The following is an 18,163-nucleotide window of genomic DNA, read 5'->3' as shown; positions in this document are numbered from 1 at the left end:
AGTTTACCCATGAAGTGAATACAAGGCCTGCCCAAAATTTGCATGCACTCCTATTCACCAAGGAAGAAATATTGAGGATGGCCTCAGAAAAATGTTTTCCCAGTTTAAAGGAGTGGGTCTCCTATACTTGTAATGCCCATACACTAAGTGTATGGGCTGACAAACATTTCCCCCTTGGGGAGTACACATCAACATACTGTGTCAACATTTTTTCTACGGACATCATAAACACCCTTGAAAACAATAACATGGTTTCCGATATGGTTGCTGCTAGCAAGGTGCATGTTTGTAGCAGAAATATGGCATGCGTGCCATTGGATGAAGTGAACATGAAAAGGGCATGGTGACGGCGGGAATGGGAACGTATAGGAATAATAACAGAAGGTCTATAGGAGGTATGAGATCCACGATCCAGCATACAATTATTAGTCGTTTACCCACCATCAATTACCGGAATGCTTTTGATGCCTGTCAGAAGATAGCTGTAACAGATGTACATCTCAAGCTAGGCACAAAAGATGCCCGTGAAAAATTGGTTGCCAAAGACACAAGTTTCCGTATAAAGGGTAAAGTGTAAGATGCTCGTGCTGAATTCTAGAAAGCAGCAGATCAGTGTTTGAGAACCAACAAAACTGATGGATGCTCGTGAAAAACTAAGTTTAAAGAGGTGTGCACCTGCTGTAACTATCAACTCCCCCATGGCACAAGGTTCTTCATCTTTACCCATAAATATTAACAAGACCATTAAAATTTCACAGCCGAAATCTATTTCTTCAGGTGTAATTAACAAAGTTGATGCCGATAAGCGTTGTTAACCACGAACCAGGAAAACCACAGATTTCCTCTTTACAAGATATGGACAATGATGATGACTTGGAACTTTCCCACATCCCCACCAAGAAGATGAAAATCATAGCTGCCAACACTGTGCAAAAAAGACTGGGATTGTCTGGAAATTTATTTTCTCTTGGGCAAACTTTACCTCTTACTAAAGTGGTACAAAATGATGTATACAGAGCTCCCATGTCTACTCAGCATGAGATTTCTCCACCTTTAATGCACACAACGGCTCTAACCAACGTGTCACGGACTCTTGTCACAAAGGAGGACAGTTCATCTGTAGGGCTGACTACAAAAGAGTCTGCCTTTAGCCCTTTAGAAGGCAAAAAATGACCATTAATATTTTGCATCCAAGAGTCACAAAGGAAGACATTGTGTAGCTTTCATGTGTATAAGGTGCCTTGAAGCTCGCACCCTCGTTGAGTTAAGAAGTTGAAGAGGTTGTGTTTATAAGAAAGGAAGATGCAGTCGGTGCCTATAAAAAATATAGCAACAGATACCTAGATGGACAACCAATGAAATGCAGTCTTCATTTCAATGGTAGTGTGATAACATTAGACCAGCCTATCCTTCAAAGATTGAGTGACACCCCATCAAATAAGGAAGTAAAGTGTTTTGTTCGCTGGCTCCACGTCATCTCCTCTTCCTCATGTTGGTGTACCCCAGGGCTCAGCCATTGGCCCCCTTCTCTTCTCTCTCTACATGGCACCAATTGGACAGACCATCAGCAGATTTCGCTTTCAATGCCATCTTTATGCTGATGACACACAACTATACACGTCATTCCCGGACCTTACCCCCACAGTACTACAGAACGCCAGTTACTGTCTGTCCGCAGTCTCCAACATCATGTCCGCTCTGTATCTGAAACTTAACCTCTCAAAAACTGAACTTCTGCTCCCGCCGTCTACTAACCTCCCTAAATCTGACATTTCCCTCTCCGTGGGTGGCACCATAATAACACCCCGGCAGCAGGCGCGCTGACTGGGTGTTATGTTTGACACCAATCTCTCCTTCACCTCCCATATACAATCTCTTGCCCACTCTTGCCACTTACACCTAAAGAACATCTCCAGAATCCGCCCTTTTCTCACCATGGAAACAACAAAAACCCTCACTGTCACATTGATCCACTCCCGCCTCGACTATTGCAATGCTTTAATAATTGGCCTCCCCGTTACTCGACTTTCCCCTCTACAGTCCATACTTAATGCAGCAGCCATGGTCATCCATCTGGCTAATTGGTACTCGGATGCGTCCGCTCTTCACCAAGTGTTACGCTGGCTGCCCATTCATTATAGGATCCAATTCAAAGTACTTGTTCTCACCCATAAAGCTCTCCACAGTGCAGCACCCACTACATCTCCACCCTCATTTCTGTCTATCGGCCTAACCGGCCGCTGTCCTCTGCAAATGACCTTTGACTAACCTCTGCACTAATCCACACCTCCCACTCCTGACTCCAAGACTTCTCCCGTGCTGCGCCAATCCTCTGGAATGCTCTACCCCAAGAAATTAGGACTATCCACAATTTGCACAGTTTTATGCGCTCCCTCAAAACGCATCTGTTCAGAGCGGCCTATCACGTTCACTAATCAAAGTCATTTTATGTGCAAGTGTGCGTGTGTAGCTCATTCACTATCTCCATCTATCCCTCACGCCATTCAAGATGGCTGGACCATCATTGTAAATACATCACTGTAAATACACACCTGTACTTTGTATCTCCCCCACCTCATTGAAGATTGTAAGCTCGCACCAGCAGGGTCGTCTTATTTTGCTTTAATTATTGTATTGTTAATGTTGTTACTTATGAATTGTGTATTGAAACAGTTAAACTTTAAAGCGCTGTGGAATATGTTGATGCTATATAAATAAAGATTACTATTATTATTAGAAGAAACACAACTTCCTCTTCCACCATTGTTGATTCAAATCATCCAGCTGTAGTTGATCCTGATACTATCTTAAAAGCACTCTTTAAATCCTCAAGGTCATCAGCAGTCATCTAACCAACTGCATTTAAAATTAAGCTCTGATGAGACCAACACAAATTGGAGACTGTAAAGAGAGATTCCCAAGTCACATATGAGCCAAGAGACTCCTTAAAAAACCTTCATTTTGCTTCTTGTGTTTTGTTTAGCGCTGATCACCAGCAGATAGTTGATGTTTGAAGGAGCCAGGCATCAGACATTGGACAATGAATCCTGTTCCCAGCATTGTAGTACAGTTCACCTTCGTTGTGGGGCAGTTGCTTTATTGCCTCAAGAATTTCTGTTTTACCCTTGCTCTAGTATTCTGATCCAGCACGATTATGGTTCTGCTGTTATGTCAAGGGAGGCTAAATGTTAAATAACTTGTTTAAATGTCTTCAATAATCTGTTTCTGCTTAAAAGATAATCTTTGTTGTTTTGTAGTTTTAATATCTGGATTCCTCCAAATGGATATGAAGACCTGCATTTTCCAGTAAATGGGGAGATTACTAAGTATCCACCGACTGTGTTCTAGACAAAAAAAAATATGCCTAATTACTGTTTAAGGCTAGTTTCACACTAGCGTTTATTCGACGCAGCGCACAGCGCCGCAAGCCCCGCCCCCTGCCGGCTCCCTGCCCTCCCCATCCGGTCATCGCCGCCTACTATCGCACTAGGACACTTGCGATCTGTGCACCCTATCTTTAAGGGAGGGAAACTACCATGTGATGTACATGAACCACAAATTAATAATTGTGTAAATGTAAATAGGAAAATCAAAAAAATATATATGAAAAGGATAATGTTTATTATTATGGATTCAGGCACAATATACAACAAAATATAAAAGACAAATAAAATAATAATAAAATGTGGCACAAAAAACACCTCGATGTATTAGTAATTACATGCTTAGATATAGTTACCACTGCAACGGAAAACATATCATATGGTAGGGAACAAAATTGTATAGTAATCCCCAATGGAGCAGCAGAAAAAATACATACAAATGTACAAATAAACGTGTGTGAAAATAAAATAAATGGAAGAAAATTACAAAATTAAAAATTGGAGAGGTGCACAATGAAAAAATGTCAAATATGAAACACTGTACAACAATTGTGATAATATATATGGTGTATTAATATGTGTAGATAATAAAATGAAAATGTGAAAAATATAGTATAATCCTGCTGAAGTAATTGGGTAAACAAAATTTGTTCACCAATATGCAATACCAGTATATAAACTATGTAACGCTTAATGGCAAGACATGAAGCTTGAAATAGATAGATATATAGCGCTGTATGTTGGAATCAATCAGAAGATGTACAGCTTAATAAATTGAATTACCACAAGGTGCTAAAAGGGTGGACATGAACCAGCACAAACATGTCATCCATAGCATATATACAGAAGGCTAAAAATCCTCAAATATTAACACCAAATCCATATGGTGAATTAAGCTGCCATTTAGCGCTAAATAGCAAACATGGGTCAGCGCAGAGACAGAAAAAATTATTATATATACTATCTATAATCAGATGAATAATTGTGTGAAGAGAGTATAATGATATATATGTCTCAAGCGCACAGTGTGCGCAATGAATAAATAATCCAGAGCTTCTATAACATAAAGAACGATAACGTCAATATAATATAATAGACCACCATGTAGCACTAAATATAAAACATAAACCGGCACAAAAGGGATGCTATGTTAAACCGTACAATGAATCAAGCACTTAGTAATAGAATACATAGTCCAACATAGTAACCCATAAGGAGGATTAAATTAACATGTAGCGCTATGTAGTGAACATGGGCCGGTGCAGGACTGAATCTAAGCCAGCATCAAACTGGATCTATGGTATGGTAAACCAAGCAAATTGTCCAGCACTAAATGGTGAAAAGGACATAGGATTAGGTAGAGCATAATATATTACCCGATGGATGAAAAGCAGTGGTGGAGGCGGATTGCCACAGAGAACGCGCCCCGACGCGCGTTTCGGAAGAACTCCTTCATCAGGGGGATATTGCTATCACAGTTAGAAGGTCTATATATAGCAAACAGACTCAGGTGTACAGAGTAAAATGGCGCATGTGCCGTAACATCCACCATAGACACACAAGGCTAGTCCGCGTCATGCTTTTTAATTACCGCACAGCAGTGCATGTTAATGAATGCATAAAGACGCCACCGCCTTGCAGTCTATCCGGACGTCAACCAGCGATGCGCACAACAATATACAAACCAGAGTGTGTGATTAGACCTGTTGATTGCATGTATCATATGTTAGATTCATGGAAATAATAATATCGATTGCTACAAAATATAAATAAATATAAATATACAAGTATCCCAGAAAGGGAAACAATCCAAATAAATATACAAAAAAACAAATTGACACAGATAATACAATTACAATATATCATGTGTAGTGAATGAAGTATAGCAATATATATAAGAAAAACATTTCCATAGTGCAAAACGCTTATAAATTATATACAATTAGTGATACTTCAAAGAAAAAATTTTCTCAAAAAAATTTTTTTTATATTAATTATATAAAAAATGATAGAAGATAGATAACATATATTTCTTGACCGGTGTATAGGAAAAGTATCTTCAATTGGCATTGCCAGAATATTCAGGTATATGTTCTCTTAACACTTTGATGCATCCATGTATAATCAGAAATATTCCATGAAAACATTCACTAGACGTTCCACTGAGAAAGAATAAATAAAAATAAATGAATAAAATGTCAAGATTAAAATATTACAAAAATGGAATGAATGATAAATTCTCATTGAGACCCAGTGGAGACACAGTACGAAGTGTCCAAATCCACTGGGTCTCAAGTTGAGCAAGTTTTTTGCTGATGTTCCCACCCCTGATGCCACCAATAATCATATCAATCCCAGTTACTTAAAGTAATGAGGAATCGCTATTATGAAACATTTTAAAGTGCTTGGGCAATGTTTTAAGGCCTCTTTCACACATCAGGTTTTCGCCGTCAGGCGCGATCCGGCGCTTTTGACAGAAACCGGATCCGGCGAAATGCAATGCCGGATCCGGTTTCCCCCCCATTGACTTGCATTTGCGCCGGATCGCGCTGGATGGCCATGCGTTTCATCCGGTTTTCGCCGGATCCGGCAATGTGTCGCGATCCGGCGTCTGGAAAAAACGGCTACTGTAACGTTTTTTGTCTCCGGCGAAAAAACCAGACACGCCGGATCCGGCACGTCCGGCTTTTTCACACAATGAAAGCCTATGAGCGCCGCAATGCGCCTGATCCGGCGAAAGCCGGATCCGGTGGCCGGATCCGGTTTTTTTGGTCTGAGCATGCTCAGTAGCTCTGCCCACAAGACATATATAAAAGCAAGACAGTGGGACCCACAGCCACACCCAACATGCCACCCAAGAAAGCAACCAAGCGCAGCAGGAGAAGGCAGGAGACCACTGCAGCACCATCAGCACCACCACCACCCCAAATGGAGCAGCAAATGGAACATGCTGAAGAGGGGAGGCCAGCAGCAGATGAGAGACGGTAATTATCAAATCCCCCATTCCTCCAAACTAGGGCTATTGAATATCAAGATATTCATTGGCCCTTTGTTTCTCTTTATTCAACAGCCGCCCAATAGATGCAGCAGCAGCAGCAATGGCAGCAGCAGAAACACCACCCACAGCCATGGAGTCTGGCCAGCAGGAAGACAGCACATCTTCTTCTGGGAGCCCTCCCTCGCATCGTCAGCGTTTGACGGTAAGTTTTTATTTCCAAAATCCATCATCTCTGTAATATATGTCTATTCATTGCCTTTTATTTCAAAACAGGATTCACACGATGAAGAGGAGCTCCCAGAAGAATAAGGAAGGGGTGGACAGACACTTGGAGTGGGCTCACAATTGGTAAGTTTTTTGCATCAAACGCAGAAACACAACATCACACTACACACAACACATAGAAAACAATGTTCTGCAGACCACACACAGCAAACAAATGCCTACATCCAAAGACATAACATTTTTTGTTTTCTTCTCTAGTCTTCCCAATCTGGTGCTCGGCCAAGAGGTCCTCGCAGTGCCTCCCAGGGTCGTCGGCGACAGCAACGCGGCGGTCACCAGCGTGTAAGTATAAATATTTTTGCTTTGTTTTTTTGCACTTTTTATTTCATTTCTTTTGTGGAGGCTAATTATGTTATTTTTGTCTTTTTCTTTAACAGCCTTCACAGCGTGCTCCCGACTCTGACGGTGAGGATGGAGGACTCGATGTGGACCACCTCATCGATCTTGTCAGAGAAAGGGAGCCGCTCTGGAATATGGCTGACCGCCGCCACGCTGACCTTATCGTTACCCGACGACTCTGGGAGGAAATCTGTTCGCTCCTTGTGGGCCGCTGGGAGGACCTCGATGTTCGGGCCCAGATTAAAGAGCGTAAGTATATACAGTACCGGTTGCTTGATATAAACCAGTGTTTCCCGAACTCCAGTCCTCGTGGTCCCCACGGATCATGTGTTCAGGATTTCTATTTACTATGGAAATCCTGAAAACATGACCCCTGGGGACCATGAGGACTGGAGTTTGTGAAACACTTATGTTGTATACTATCCACTCCTTTCTCGTTTCAGGGAACAGAATTGTGAATCGGTGGCGGTCTGTGAGGGATCGTTTCAAGGAGTTCAATAAAGAGATGCGGGCCCCGAGTGGATCTGGAGGACGCAGGAGCAAGTACAAGTACGCACAAGCCCTGTCGTTCCTCCGGGAAACAATGGTCACTAGAAGGTAAATATTACACACCACATGTGAAAAAAAATGTTAGATGTAACTTTTTTTTTCAACCAGGGCCATACCATGTCAGTATTTTAATTGTTTTTTTTTCTCTTTATTCCACAGCACGGTGTCACGTCACCGTCAGACTCGGGGCCTGCTGTTCCGCCCTCAGCCACTAGGAGGTGACGGACTGTCACGCCGCCCTCGGGCTCGGGGCCTGCTGTCCAGGCCTCGGCTACCAGGAGGCGCCGGACTGACATGTCATCGTCGAATTCAGGGCCTGCTGTTCCGCCCTCAGCCACTAGGAGGCGACGGACTGTCACGCCGCCCTCGGGCTCGGGGCCTGCTGTCCAGGCCTCGGCTACCAGGAGGCGCCGGACTGACATGTCATCGTCGAATTCAGGGCCTGCTGTTCCGCCCTCAGCCACTGTGAGGCGCCGTGGCTCACGCCCGAGTAATGGCGGCAACAGTGAAAGGGCTTCTGCGCAGGCGTCTAGTGGACACAGACTCCGCTCCTCTGTCAGTCATGAAGGGGTTGGTGCATCGTCATCAGGTCTGGTCCTGGGGGCGGTCCTGATAACATCATCAGCCCGGGAGCCTGTGAGGGATGACCTGATCCCTCAAATACCTTTGGACTGGGCTTACAAGCCGCCGGATATATTCTTGGTTCCCCTGCGTGTTACTGTGTGAATTGCTGTTGACTGACTCTGACTTTTGCCTGGACTTCTGACTCTGCTTCTGCCTAACGATTCTGTACCTCTGAGACTCTCCTGGTTTATGACTCTGACTTTGGCCTGGATTCTGACTCTGCTTCTGCCTAACGATTCTGTACCTCTGCGACTCTCCTGGTTTATGACTCTGACTTCGGCCTGGATTCTGACTCTGCTTCTGCCTAACGATTCTGTAGCTCTGCGACTCTCCTGGTTTATGACTCTGGCTTCGGCCTGGAATCTGACTCTGCTACTGTCTACTGTTTTTGTACCGTTGCTGCCTGACTGGTTTAGTCTCGGATATCATTGCCTCTGTGTCCTGTATTGGAACACCTTTCTGGCGACCGTCCTGCTCTGGTCATTGCTCCTATTCAGACAGTGCCTCCTGGGCTCTGCTATAAATCCAGATCCCTGTATAGGGGTAAAGGGTATCAGTGTTTCTCGGGGTGCTGTCTGGCTGCAGTCCAGACCGCAGGCAGACGTCACATTATATCCGGCCCAAAAAAATAAAACTGCTCTTGTGTCTATACTTAACACATATAAAAGCAGTTTTCCTTACCTTTTTTTTTTCTTCCTCCTGACTGAGCTGATTCCTGGCCCAAACACCTGTTACATTGCACAGCCTGGAAGGTCACTCTCAGGCTCAAGCATGCTGCAGCCTGGAAGCTTCAAAGAAAATGCTGGCTGTTGGAAATCCACATTCCTGGAGCATCGCCCCCTGGACAGCGCTGGGGGTCAGGTATTGCCCGCAAAAGCGGCCAAACTGTTGTTACCAGTTTCCCTTTCTTTTGCTAAGAAACGTCTGTGTGTGAAGGCTTATGTGGATTGTGGTGCTGCCGGCAACCTTATGGATTTTTTATTTGCTAAGAGTCTGGGTGTACCTCTGCTAAAGCTTAAAGTGCCTATTCAGACTATTACAATTAATGGTACATCTATAGACCAGGGAGGCGTGGAATTCATTACTGACGAAATTTCTATGTCAGTGGGGACATTACATAACGAACAAATGTCATTTTTTGTTATACACAATTTATCAGATCCAGTTGTGTTAGGCATGCCATGGTTGCACCAGCATAATCCAGTTATTGACTGGCGCATAGGTGATATCGTGCGCTGGAGTCCACGGTGTCAGAATCACTGTATGTCACTGTCAGTGAACCAAGTTAAAATTAAAAACCCCTCCATTCCATATGCATTCGGAGATTATGAAGATGTCTTCTCCATAGTGGAGTCTGAGAAACGACCTCCTCATAGAGAGTACGACTGTCCTATAGACTTGGTCCCTGGTGCCCGTCTCCCTAAGGGGAGAATATTCAACCTCTCGGGTCTGGAGCGTGTAGCCATGAATGACTACATAGCAGACAGCCTACGTAAAGGCTTTATTAGACCTTCCACCTCACCTGTAGGAGCTGGGTTTTTCTTTGTAGAAAAAAAAGATGGTGGACTCAGACCATGCATCGATTATCGTGAGCTGAACGCAATTACTGTAAAAAATCAGTACTCGCTCCCACTCATTCCTGATCTGTTTAATCAGCTACTGGGAGCCCGCTGGTTTACTAAACTTGACCTCCGGGGGGCATATAATCTGGTCCGCATAAGAAGCGGTGACGAATGGAAAACGGCCTTTAATACACCTCTTGGTCACTTTGAGTACCTTGTAATGCCGTTCGGACTCAGTAACGCACCTGCCGTATTTCAACACTTTGTCAATGACATTTTCAGGGACATTTGTGGGGTGTATGTCGTCGTGTATCTGGATGACATTTTGATTTATTCGGCTGACCCTGTGACACATGCTCAACACGTCCGTTCGGTATTGCAGAGACTGCGAAAAAACTCCTTGTATGCGAAATTAGAAAAATGTGTTTTTTTTGCTGAAGAGGTACAGTTCTTAGGATACATGGTCTCAGGCAAGGGGTTTTGCATGGACCCTGCCAAGATTCAACCCATTAAGGATTGGGTGCAACCCAAATCGCTGAAAGCGCTGCAGCGGTTTTTGGGATTTGCGAATTATTACCGCAAGTTTATCAGGGGTTTCTCTGAGATTGCCAAGCCACTCACGGACCTTACCCGAAAAGGGGCGGACGTGACTAATTGGAATCCTGAGGCAACCCGAGCTTTTTCTACACTAAAGGAGTGCTTCGTGGCCAACCCGGTGTTGATTCAACCAAACTTGGACCACCCCTTTATTGTTGAAGTAGATGCCTCCGAAGTCGGAGTGGGAGCAGTGCTCTCGCAAGGCACTGCATCCCTCACTCAGCTTCGCCCATGTGCATTTTTCTCCCGCAAATTCTCTGCCACGGAGGGAAACTATGACGTCGGTAATCGGGAATTACTGGCGATCAAATGGGCCTTCGAGGAATGGCGCCACTTCCTCAAAGGTGCCAAACACAAGGTCACTGTTATTACAGACCACAAAAACCTAACCTACCTAGAGTCAGCTAAAAGACTAAATCCCAGGCAGGCTAGGTGGGCCTTGTTTTTCTCCAGGTTTGATTTTATAATCACCTTCCGCCCCGGGACTAAAAATGTGAGGGCAGATGCCCTCTCTCGCAGTTTCTGCCCCACACAGACCGAGGACTGTGAACCAGTCCCAATATTGGCTAATGGAATCGTCGTGTCGGCAGTGTCTTTGGACCTTCTGGAGGAGATCCGTAGGTCTTCAGAGCAAGTTCCTGACACTACGCCCCCCAAAAAATTGTTCGTTCCGGCTAACCTTCGTCTGCAGGTTCTAAAAGAATCGCACGACTCTGTCCTGGCAGGCCATCCGGGTCTCAATAATACCACCAGGTTGGTAACTAGGAACTTTTGGTGGCCGACGGTGGTCAAGGACTGTAAGGACTATGTTTCAGTGTGTGAAGTCTGTGCCCGTGCCAAGTCCCTCCATAGTCGCCCTGCCGGCTGGCTTCAGTCCTTGCCCACCCCTGAGAGTCCATGGACCCACATCTCCATGGATTTCATTACAGACCTGCCGCCATCAGATGGGAAAACTTGTATCTGGGTGGTGGTAGACAGGTTCAGCAAGCAGGGCCATTTTATTCCCCTGTCTGGGTTGCCTAACTCTGAGACTTTAAGTAAGTTGTTTATCCTGCACATTGTACGTCTGCACGGCGTTCCGGCAAATATTGTGTCCGACAGGGGTACCCAGTTTGTCTCGAAGTTCTGGAGGGCATTCTGTAGACGCATTGGTGTGGAGTTGTCCTTTTCTTCGGCATACCATCCCGAAACTAATGGTCAAACTGAGCGTACTAACCAAGCTCTGGAACAATACCTCCACTGTTATGTGTCAGGACATCAGACCGATTGGGTGGAACATCTGCCATTGGCTGAGTTCGCCCTCAATAATCGATATCAAGACTCCATTAAAACTACCCCTTTCTTTTGTAACCTTGGACTACATCCGCGCTGTGGGTCGTTTTCGGCCAGGATGTCGGAGCTCCCTGGGGTGGAGCAAAATATACATCGGCTAAAAACGATTTGGTCTGAGGTTAATTCAAATTTGAAAGGGGCTCAGGTTAGGCAGGCTTCGGCTGCAAATAGACGACGATCTAAGGGGCCGCACCTGGGAGTTGGCGACAAGGTTTGGCTCTCTACAAAAAATATCAAGCTTAAGGTACCGTCCGCCAAACTAGGTCCCAGGTTCATCGGCCCATACGAAATTATCGAGGTGGTTAACCCAGTAGCCTTCCGCTTAAAACTTCCACAGTCATTCAAATTGCCTAACGTATTCCACAGGTCTCTCCTCAAACCTTATCGTTCTCCCATTCACCCTGTTCAGTCCCCTCCTCCTGTTTCGGTCGGGGGAGCTCTGGAGTATGAAGTCCAGGGTATCCTTGACTCCCGCCTTGTGAGGGGCTCAGTACAGTATCTGGTACACTGGAAGGGCTACGGCCCAGAAGAAAGGTCCTGGGTTCCTGCGGGGAACGTCCATGCCAAGGCATTAATTAGGAGATTTCATCTTCTTCACCCTGACAAACCGGGTTTTGAGGGTCCGGAGGCCCCTCCTGGAGAGGGGGGTACTGTCACGTCACCGTCAGACTCGTGGCCTGCTGTTCCGCCCTCAGCCACTAGGAGGCGACGGACTGTCACGCCGCCCTCGGGCTCGGGGCCTGCTGTCCAGGGCTCGGGGCCTGCTGTCCAGGCCTCGGCTACCAGGAGGCGCCGGACTGACATGTCATCGTCGAATTCAGGGCCTGCTGTTCCGCCCTCAGCCACTGTGAGGCGCCGTGGCTCGCGCCCGAGTAATGGCGGCAACAGTGAAAGGGCTTCTGCGCAGGCGTCTAGTGGACACAGACTCCGCTCCTCTGTCAGTCATGAAGGGGTTGGTGCATCGTCATCAGGTCTGGTCCTGGGGGCGGTCCTGATAACATCATCAGCCCGGGAGCCTGTGAGGGATGACCTGATCCCTCAAATACCTTTGGACTGGGCTTACAAGCCGCCGGATATATTCTTGGTTCCCCTGCGTGTTACTGTGTGAATTGCTATTGACTGACTCTGACTTTTGCCTGGACTTCTGACTCTGCTTCTGCCTAACGATTCTGTACCTCTGCGACTCTCCTGGTTTATGACTCTGACTTCGGCCTGGATTCTGACTCTGCTTCTGCCTAACGATTCTGTACCTCTGCGACTCTCCTGGTTTATGACTCTGGCTTCGGCCTGGAATCTGACTCTGCTACTGTCTACTATTTTTGTACCGTTGCTGCCTGACTGGTTTAGTCTCGGATATCATTGCCTCTGTGTCCTGTATTGGAACACCTTTCTGGCGACCGTCCTGCTCTGGTCATTGCTCCTTTTCAGACAGTGCCTCCTGGGCTCTGCTATAAATCCAGATCCCTGTATAGGGGTAAAGGGTATCAGTGTTTCTCGGGGTGCTGTCTGGCTGCAGTCCAGACCGCAGGCAGACGTCACACACGGTGAGCAGCACTCGGGAGCCTGCACGATTGGACCCTTCTGAGGCGATCCCTGAGGAGACCGGCACCGAGGGACACTTCGACCGCCCCGGTACATCTGCACCTTCCCAGCCTTCCCACACATTCGACCCATCTGTCCCATCCACCAGCACAGGAGCATCGTGGCCGCCTACATTACATGAAGCTGCTGGTGAGGAGATCGCTTTCCCTTTACCCCACCCTTCTGCCCCTGCCACCTCTAGTACACCTGCGGGTACTGGGCGGCAGCGGCAGAGGGGTCAGGAAAAGAGTTATGCGCCAGAGTTCTTGCATCTGAATGCATCTTTCCAGAACTGTCTAAAAGTCTTGTCAGAGCAAATCTCCGCAGGCTTTCAGCAGATCAACTCCAGCATTCTGGAGGTGAAGACACTTCTGCAAACCATGCATTCAGAAGCAAGATCTTCGCCAAACCACACCTTTTTCAGGTCTGTTGTGGAGCGCATGGCAACACTATCTCCTACCCAGCAGATGCATGTAATGCATTCGTGCCACGGTGCTCTACAGCAGGTTACCTCCCAACCTCCACCTCCCACCACTGTAGTTCCTCCACCTGCACCCCCTCCAGCCACTTTCCATCCTCCCCTCCTATTACATCTGCACCCCCTCCAGCCACTTTCCATCCTCCCCCTCCTATTACATCTGCACCCCCTCCAGCCACTTTCCATCCTCCCCCTCCTATTACATACCAGCAACCTCACCAGTACCAGCAACCTTCCCAGTACCAGCAACCTCCCCAGTACCAGACATCTCCCCACTTCCAGCAACCTGCCCCGTACCAAACTCCTTCCCCGTACCAAACTCCTTCCCCATACAACTTTCCATCAACATCATCTGCTCCTACAGTCCCTGCCCAACCCTCCACTCCACCACCCACCACCTCTTCTGCCTCCCACATGTCCACCCATTCTGTAGCTTTTTCCCACACCATCACCTCTAACTGTTCCTTCCCCACCACGATCCCAGTCCTCTCTCCACACTCCCATTGTCGAAGTGTCCCGCAGCCCCTCCAGCAGTATTTCCACCCCACACTACACCGAGTTATAATGTTTTTTTTGTAATAAAAATGCCCATTTGGTTGGTTTCAAACCTTTATTAAAAATGTTTTTTTAACTTTAAAAACAGTTTACACAAAAAAAAATATTTTAAATAAAAGTTAAATTATTGTTTACACTGGTTGTCTGTCATTTCTTTCTGCGGCGAAATATGTTTAAAAAAATATTAAATACAGGGTATTTAAAAGGTAAAGAGGTATTCAAAACCAGGTATATAACTGTGGGTAAATTTTAGCTTTTTGCCACAGTTGTGTTCCTGGTTGTGTTTGAAGCAAAGTATTTCACCTGAAAAGTTGTGTTTATTGTTGGTGATTTCCTAACAATGTACACAACTTTTGTTAAAAGGTGAAATACTTTGCATAAAACACAACCAGGTACACACCTGTGGCCTAAAGCTAAAAATAGTAAGACCATGACAAGATAGCCAACTTTGGTTGGCAAAGGTATATACTGTTGGTCCAGAAGGTACACAAGTTTGGTTAGGGCACAAATCTTTCACACTCTGTCATCCTGCCAGTGTACTCTGCCTTGAGGTGACATAAAGTATAGTGCAAAATTGTCCCTCATTACTGAAACCGTCACAGAACTTCTAGTGGTAATATTTCCAATGACAACATCCATCTTCGCCAGTAACTTGCTCTTCTCTCCAACCTGCACTTTCTCCTCTACAACCTGTCAAAGAAGGGCTGTAGGAACATGCTATATATAGTTTTCCAGTAGCCAATCCCGTTCGGAAGGCCACAAGGGTCAATTTTAAAAACCGGATCGGGCGTAATCCGTCGAAAAACGGATAGAAAAATGGATGAACCGGATGAGACGGATCCGGTTTTGTCTGTCAAGAACAAGATGGATCCGGCAGAAAACCAGATCCGGCACATCAGGTTTTACAAAACATTTGCCGGATCCGGCATTCCGGCACGACGCCGGATCGCGCCTGACGCCGAAAACCTGATGTGTGAAAGTATCCTAAGTGAGGAAATGTCTTCTATATCCTTGGCAGCTTTGATACCTAGAATGTGCCCACGAACCCTCACCTTGAGTTGTCGGGTGGTAAGCCCGACATAGATGAGGGAACACGGGCACGTTGCATAGTACACTACCGCCGTGGAGAGACATGTGATATTCTTGGTGATATCAAAAGTGCGTGATTTATCAGAGTTGGTGAATACAGAGGATCTAGCCACATTAGGGCAGGCTACACATGACCCACAAGGTCTACATCCCTTAATGGTGATGGGTTTAAAAATAGAGACGTTATCATGTGTCTCTGGGACGTAGTGGCTTTTAACTAGTGCATCGCTCAAATTAGGTGATCTTCTAAATGTAATCTTTGGATGATCTCCTAAGTATTTAGAAATTATAGGGTCCAGTTTCAAGATGGGCCAAAATTTTTTTAAACAAAACCTGATACATTCATGTTGTCCATTAAACTGAGTGATAAAGCGGACAACGTTGTCAGAATTAGAAGTTGTTTGATTATAGAGGGCTTCATGTCTGGACGAAGATCTAGCTCTGTTGAATGCTCTCTTAATTGAGCGTTTGCTGTATCCTCTTTCGAGAAATCTATCCCTTAGGGTAGCAGCCTGTCTATTAAAATCGTCCTCGGTGGAGCAAATACGTCTAAGACGTAAAAATTGCCCTATCGGTATTGAACGGATCAGTGCTTGAGGGTGAGAGGATGAGGCGTGCAGTAAAGAATTCACTGCCGTCTGTTTTCTGTATAGATCTGTTTGCAGACAATCTCTAGTATCTCTTGAAACACGTACATCAAGGAATTCGACAACCTCTGCATGGCAATGATAGGTGAAATGCATATTAATAGTATTTGAGTTGAGTCTCGAAATAAATTCCGAAAGTGCAGCATGTGTGTCTTGCCAAATAAAAAATACATCGTCTATGTACCGTGTCCAGAATGGTACACGTTCCACTTGACCAAAATTACCAGATAAGAAGAGGTCCCTCTCCCACAGACCCAGGAACAGGTTAGCATAAGCAGGTGCAAAAGATGCACCCATAGCTGTTCCCTGGGTCTGTAGGAAGAAGGACCCCTTAAAAATGAAAAAGTTGTGTGACAATGCAAATTCTAATAAATTGGTGAAGAAGACAATAAATGCCCTAGAGAATGAAGAGTGTTGTAAGAAATAATGAACTGCCACAATACCATCGGAATGCCTAATATTTGTATACAAGGATTCAACGTCACAAGTGACTAAAATTGAATCCTTGTCTATATACATGCCGTCCACTTTTTTGAGGAAGTCTCCAGTATCCCTGATATATGAAGGGAGTGACGTGACAAATGGTTGTAAGATGTAATCAATGTATTTATTAACATTTTCCAAAAAATTGCCTCTCCCGGAAATGATAGGTCTTCCAGGTGGATTTTCGAGATTTTTGTGTATCTTAGGTAAAAGATAAAGGGTGGGAATGGTGGGTTCTTGAATCTGTAGGCTCAAGCATAGATCATTAGAAATAATACTCTCATCCTTAGCCTCACATAATAAATTCTTGAGTTCCAAATTAAATTTGGATAGAGGGTTAAATGTAAGTTTTTTGTAGCAATGTGGATTATTCAATTGCCTAAAGGCTTCAGATTCGTACATTGATTTAGGCCATACCACCACATTCCCACCCTTATCTGCTGGCTTAAAGACAATGTCTTGTAGACCAGATAATCGTTTGAGACCAATCTTTTCTTCAAACGTTAAGTTGTCAGATTGAGAGAATTTATTGATTTTTTCAAATTCCTTGGAAACTGTCCTTACAAATGTATCAATACTCGAACACGAGGATAAAGCAGGAAATTTAGTTGATGGTTTTTTAATCGTCACAGGGACCTCACCTTCATTAATGCCAGTATGTTCTTTCGCCAGTTGTTCGAGAGCGATTAACGCCTCTTGTTCCGCCTCTGTCGGAAAGAGTTTAGATGTTTTATCATCATGAAAAATGCGTTTGAATAGAAGTTTACGGGCAAAAAGATGTAAATCTTTGACCACTGTAAATAAATCAAAACTAGCAGTGGGGCAGAATGTAAGACCCCTGCTAAGGAGATCAATCTCAAGATTGGAAAAAATATGACTACTCAAATTGATTACCTTGAGTTGATTGAAATTGGATTCTGGCGAATAATTCCTCTTGTTTGGAAGGAAGCGTAGATTTCTTTTCCTTTTAGGAGTAAAAATAGAGGGTACAGAGACAGACGACGAGGCAGTAGAAACATCACTGGCAGAAATGTTAGAGGTAACCGAGGTGGAACGTTCTTTCTCTTGTTCATTAATGGTCCGCCTTCTCCACCTATAGATTTTTCCAGAGGACAAATCATTCTGATCTCTTAATAGTTTATTTGTGTGTTTAGTTTGAATATCCTTTGCCAGTTTTTCCAAATCCTTTTCCAAAGCATCATTAAGGTAGTTGAATTTGTCCGGCAGCAAAGTAGTTTTTGCTTTACCAAACAGTTCCTCAAGTTCTTGATCAACCTTGATGATAAATTTCGCATTCAAGCTAATGAGAAGCTCCATAAGCTTCCATGATGTCTCATTACAGACTTTTTCCCATGAGGTAACAAATTCAACATCCTCAATTATAAAGGATGGTGTCACTCTCACCCTCAAGCCTCTTGGTATAAGGCCTTTTTGAATATAATTCTCCAGAAACGCCTTGGTCCACCAAATTCTGGTACGTTTGAACAACAGCTTTTTAATAGAGATAAACATTGAGTCAAAATTCAGACCATTAGTAGTTGTAGCAGTAGTGCCCAGATTTCCAAATACATTATTCACCTGGCCTTGCCAGGATAGTTCTCTGATCTTAAAGTCCATCACAATAGGTAGAAAAGCCTGTGCAAAAAACACAGAAATTAAGA

The 18,163-nt window shown here is 44.8% G+C and overlaps 1 pseudogene; it reads left to right on the top strand.

Moving 5' to 3' along the window:
- Nucleotides 1-340: 340 nt before the first annotated feature.
- LOC141087591 (polymerase delta-interacting protein 3 pseudogene) lies at nt 341-3,348 on the top strand (annotated as a pseudogene).
- Nucleotides 3,349-18,163: the final 14,815 nt, after the last annotated feature.

Source organism: Dendrobates tinctorius, unplaced genomic scaffold (assembly GCF_039654945.1).
Source record: "Dendrobates tinctorius isolate UK_male_01 unplaced genomic scaffold, ASM3965494v1 ptg000035l, whole genome shotgun sequence".
Classification (NCBI taxonomy): Eukaryota; Metazoa; Chordata; class Amphibia; order Anura; family Dendrobatidae; genus Dendrobates; species Dendrobates tinctorius.
The sequence above is the reverse complement of the archived record's forward strand: the minus strand, read 5'-3'. Positions and strand labels throughout refer to the sequence as shown.